Raw genomic sequence first — 6000 nt, forward strand, 5'->3', positions numbered from 1 at the left:
TCCAGTGGCCAGCTATCCACTGCTGTGCCTGTCAAACTGTATGACAGACAGGCTGAGGCAGCACAGCAGCATCATGGCACTTCAGCCGCAATCAGCCAGATCCCTCCTTGTCCCCGGCTAGACATACAAGAGACAAGTGGCGACCAAAATGGGGTGAAATCAGCAGTTACTACTTGGTAGCCCAGCAATATGTCTTTTGTGATGTCAGCAGTAGCATATAATAGGGCATTTGAGATGTCAGCAGTTACTACTGGGTAGCCCAGCAATAGGTCTTTTATGATGTCATCAGTTGGTAGCTCAGAAACAGGTCTATTGTGATGTAAGCAGTTACTACTAGGTAACGCAGTAATAGGTCTTTTGTGATGTCAGCAGATACTGCTGGGTAATATAGTAATAGGGCCTTTGTGATGCAGCAATTACTGCTGAATAGTCCATCAAATCTGCCTGTGTGATGTCAGCAGTTACTCCTGTGTAGTCCAGTAATTCTGACTTTGCGATGTCAGCAGATACTGCTGGGTAGCCCAGCAAAAGGTACGTTGGCGTCTGGTCCTTTTGGAAATTCAATGGCAATAAAGTGACACAGCTGAAAGTTGCACTATCAAACAACACTGTAAACAGGCTTCCAAACTGCCCTAAAGTAAGGCCAAGAAATGAGGAAGGCAAAACCTGCGCTTCAATGTCATAATATGCAGATCTGCAAAACCCTGTGGCAAGTGTATATGAAATCAATAATTGGTTTCTGGGCCCGCAACATAGTACAGACCGCCAAAGGAGAATAACCCTTAACCTTCAAGAGTTTGGTCAGAAACAGACAATATAGCAATAGACTACAGCAATAGATCCGACCTAGTGGAAGACACCACCGAGGACCAACCCACAGGAAGAGCAGGAGCTGACAACAGCTGCAGCTTCCCGAAATGTACTGTGACAGCACCTAAACCAAAAAAACAAACTAGCTAGATTAAAGTACACTGGCATGGTGTAGGTTGCAGAGGGGAGAATCTTAAAGCTACAGCTGTATCTTAATTTAAGTACCAGCTCCTGCAGTCCCAATCTACAACCCCATGGTCCAATGTCCTCCAGGATGAAAGAGAAACTGAATGACTTACATATCAATGAGAATACAGGTTCAGTCAATGCTTATTTTGTGGTTATGGCGACTTTATATTTAACAGCTTCTTATATAGCGCAGCATTTTCTGCTGCGCTTTCCAATTGGAAACAATGCTAAAACAAAACCTGGTAATAACATACAGTCATAGATGTAGGAAGGCCCTGCTCCCAAGCTTACACTCTATTTATATGCAAAAATATGTAGTTATTGACTACCCATGTATTACTTTGTATTCTGTGTTCAGCTTTGCTTATACTGTCATTTTTGTGCTCATTATATCCTGTTGGGCATGCAATGCAAAAATGTACGGTACAGCAGGTCTATATTTTATTTAGTAATTAATTTGGATTCCTCAGTCCTTCTATATGCTTGTTTTGTATATGTTTTTATGTTGAACTATACTGAAATAAGGAGATTTATGGTAATAACTTACCTTTGTTAAATCTTTCTGCGAGGTACACTGGGGTTCCACAGGGATAACATTGGGGTGTAGAGTTGGATCTTGATCCGAGGCCCCCCCAAAGTGCAAAAGTTTTGACTGTTCCCAGGATGCTTAGTGCCGTCTCCTCTATATCCCCACCTCCAGGCACTGGAGCTCAGTTTTGTTAACCAGTCCAATGCAGTATCAGGTAAGAGAGACAACAACAGTTAGTAGCCACATACACTACATTCTCACGACAGGAGAAGGTACCAGCGGCTAATGCCATACAAACCCAAAGAAGCTAAGTGAGTCAGGGTGGGCGCCCTGTGGAGCCCAGTGTACCTCGCAGAAAGAGATTTAACAAAGGTAAGTTCTTACCATAAATCTCCTTTTCTGCAGCGACGTACACTGGGGTTCCACAGATATAATATCGGGGATGTCCTAAAGCAGTTCCTTTTGGGAGGGGACGCACTGTTGCGGGCACAAGAACCCGGCGTCCAAACGAGGCATCCTGGGAGGCTGAAGTATCGAAGGCATAGAACCTTATGAACGTGTACACTGAGGACCACGTAGCCGCCTTGCACAACTAATCAAGGGTGGCACTACGGCGGGCCGCCCAAGAAGGTCCAACAGACCGAGTAGAATGGGCTTTGATGGTAGCAGGAGCTGTAAGGTCAGCCTGTACATAAGCATGTGCAATCACCATTCTAAGCCATCTGGCCAAGGTCTGCTTATTAGCAGGCCAGCCACGTTTGTGAAAACCAAAAAGGACAAAGAGGGAATCAGATCTCCTAAGACAGGGCTGGCCAAACCGGTCCTCGAGATCTACCAAAAGTTCATGTTTTCCAGGCCTCCTGGAGATCTGTAGAATGGTCAGTTAGGAATGAATGCAGCACATCTTAATTAGTAATGACTACACCTATGCACCAGCTAGGTGGTCTGGAAAATGTGAACTGTTGGTAGATCTCGAGGACTGGTTTGGCCAGCCCTGTCCTAAGAGAAGCTGTACTCTTCACATAAATACGGAGAGCCCGTACCACGTCCAAAGGCCGCTCTTTGGAGGACAAACCTGGAGAGGCAAATGCTGGGACCACAATCTCCTGGTTAAGGTGGAAAGACGACACCACCTTAGGCAAATAACCAGGGCGAGTTCTAAGAACCGGCCAGTCACGGTGAAAACTCAGAAAGGGTGACCGACAGGACAAGGTCTGAAACACATGTAGCAGAGGCATTAGCTAGCAAGAACAAGACCTTACTATTCGTAAGGTCTTGTTCTTGCTAGCTATTGCCTCTGCTAGATGTGTTTCAGACCTTGTCCTGTCGGTTACCCTTTCTGAATTTTTTTTTTTTTTCTGAGTAAGCCACTTAAGGTCCACAGACTCAAGAGGTTCAAACGGAGACTCGTAAGGCATCAAGGCATCCAGAACAACCGACAAATCCCAAGGAGCCACAGGTGGGACATAGGGAGGTTGAATCCGTAAAACACTCTGAGTGAATGTATGAACATCAGACAGAGTCGCAATTTGTCTCTGAAACCATATTGACAAGGCAGAAATAAGAACCTTGAGGGAGGCCAGACGAAGTCCTAAGTCCAGGAAAGCCAAAAAGTTTGGAAGTACTGAACTTGTATGCGTTATAATCGTTAGTCGCACACCAGGCAAAAGTAAGAATTCCAGACCCTATGATAAATGCGAGCAGACTCCGGTTTACAGGCCTTTAACATAGTTTGAATAACCGCCTCAGAAAATAGGATTTTAATTATCTACTGGTAAATCCTTTTCTCGTAGTCCTGCTGGGGTCCACATTAGTACCATGGGGTATGGACGGGTCCACCAGGAGCCATTGGCACTTTAAGAGTTTGAGAGTGTGGGCTGGCTCCGCCCTCTATGCCCCTCCTACCAGACTCAGTCTAGAAACTGTGCCCAAAGAGACGGACATCTTCGAGAGAAGGATTTTACACAGATAGTGGCAAGATTCATACCAGCTCACACATACAAGGCAAACCAAGCTAACAAGAAAAGAAAGAGATCACAAAACGGAGACCGTTTGTGATAACCCGGCGCTGTAATAGTGTAAATAGTTATATATTTGAGATGTTTCAGCAGCTAAGCATAAACAACTTGCCAGGTTGCAACGTTAAAATCTAGAGAGAAAAAAAGGAGGGGAGTATGCTTTGCGCTTGAAACAATATATCAAAAATTATATGTGCAGTCGGACAAAGAAGATAGACTCAGTACAACTTCAAAATGATAATAAAAAAACACTTTTATGGTATCAATTAAAGCAGAATATGCCACATATAGAATGAATTAAAATAATGACAGTTTTACAATTTGTTAGATAAACTAAACTGAAAATAAAAATAAACATAAGAATAAAAATAAAACAGTTAAATGATTATATTCAAATGGTGATAATAAAAAAATCACAACACTGGCGTCCCAGTGTATTATTTTGGGTTTGTAATTCCCGCAGGGATAATTGACAGTCTCACAGTCTCAGATATTAATATAGTTCTTTAAAGGAAAGGTGCAATCTGTAATTAATGCTCCCGTGCTGGTTCCTGCGTTAGTGTAGAAACAGGGTCCTCATTAGATGAAATACACGAGGAGTAATAATGTGTGCTTTATTTCCTGTTATAATTACAGCTGGTAGTTGCCGTCTTTCCCGGTAAGGTTTTGTTAATTATAAATATAGCAGCAATGTTCAATTTAGATGGATTTAGCCGCCGTGAACAAACTACTGGGAACAGGTGTTAGGCCCCACAGCGGGGGTCACACAGAACTCACCCGACCAGTGTTTGTACAGCCGTGCGGCAATGATGAATCCAGCGTGCGGCAAAAAGCTGTGACCGAAGCTGTCACGGTTATGCTGAGCTGCGGACTGGGTCCTTTCGGCGGGTATCACCAAGTGAGAAGTGTATCGAGAGTGGGCGTCAACGCGTTTCGTCTCCTAGCAACGGAGACGAAACGCCTAACACCTGTTCCCAGTAGTTTGTTCACGGCGGCTAAATCCATCTAAATTGAACATTGCTGCTATATTTATAATTAACAAAACCTTACCGGGAAAGACGGCAACTACCAGCTGTAATTATAACAGGAAATAAAGCACACATTATTACTCCTCGTGTATTTCATCTAATGAGGACCCTGTTTCTACACTAACGCAGGAACCAGCACGGGAGCATTAATTACAGATTGCACCTTTCCTTTAAAGAACTATATTAATATCTGAGACTGTGAGACTGTCAATTATCCCTGCGGGAATTACAAACCCAAAATAATACACTGGGACGCCAGTGTTGTGATTTTTTTATTATCACCATTTGAATATAATCATTTAACTGTTTTATTTTTATTCTTATGTTTATTTTTATTTTCAGTTTAGTTTATCTAACAAATTGTAAAACTGTCATTATTTTAATTCATTCTATATGTGGCATATTCTGCTTTAATTGATACCATAAAAGTGTTTTTTTATTATCATTTTGAAGTTGTACTGAGTCTATCTTCTTTGTCCGACTGCACATATAATTTTTGATATATTGTTTCAAGCGCAAAGCATACTCCCCTCCTTTTAAACCAAGCTAACAAGCTCGAAACTCAGCAAAAGCTGAAAAATTACTTAACCAAGTAACAAAAGCAGTACTTAACCAAGAACAAAGCAGTACTGAACTAAGTAACCACTGCAGGATCACGAAGCGCTGGGCGGGCACCAAGCATCCTCTACGGACTACGAGAAAAGGATTTGCCGGTAGGTAATTCAAATCCTATTCTCTCTTACGTCCTAGAGGATGCTGGGGTCCAAATTAGTACCATAGGGATTAGTACCATGGGGTACATTAGTACCATTAGTACCAAAGCTCCCAGAACGGGAGGGAGAGCGCGGAGGCTCCTGCAGAACTGACTGACCAAACTTTAGGTCCTCAGAGGCCAAAGTGTCGAACTTGTAGAACTTAGCAAACGTGTTCGACCCTGACCAAGTAGCCGCTCGGCAAAGTTGTAAAGCCAAGACACCTCAGGCAGCCGCCCAGGAAGAACCCACCTTACGAGTAGAGTGGGCCTTAACAGATTTTGGACACGGCAATCCTGCCGTAGAATATGCATGCTGGTTAGTGAACCTAATCCAGTGAGAAATCATCTGCTTAGAAGCAGGACACCCAATTTTCTTGGGATCATACAGGACAAACAAAGAGTCCGATTTTCTGTGACGAGCAGTCCTCTTCACGTAGATCTTCAAAGCCCTCACCACTTCCAAGGACTTTGATGTAATTGAGGAGTCACCACAATAGGTTGGTTGATATGAAAAGCTGACACAACCTTTGGAAGAAACTGCTGAAGAGTCCTGAGCTCAGCTCTATCTTCATGGAAGATTAAATAGGGACTTTAACAGGATAAAGTCCCCAACTCCGACACACGTCAAGCAGAAGCTAAGGCCAACAAAGTGACAGCCTTCCACGTGAGAAA

This window comes from Pseudophryne corroboree, chromosome 4, assembly GCF_028390025.1.
Source record: "Pseudophryne corroboree isolate aPseCor3 chromosome 4, aPseCor3.hap2, whole genome shotgun sequence".
Lineage (NCBI taxonomy): Eukaryota > Metazoa > Chordata > Amphibia > Anura > Myobatrachidae > Pseudophryne > Pseudophryne corroboree.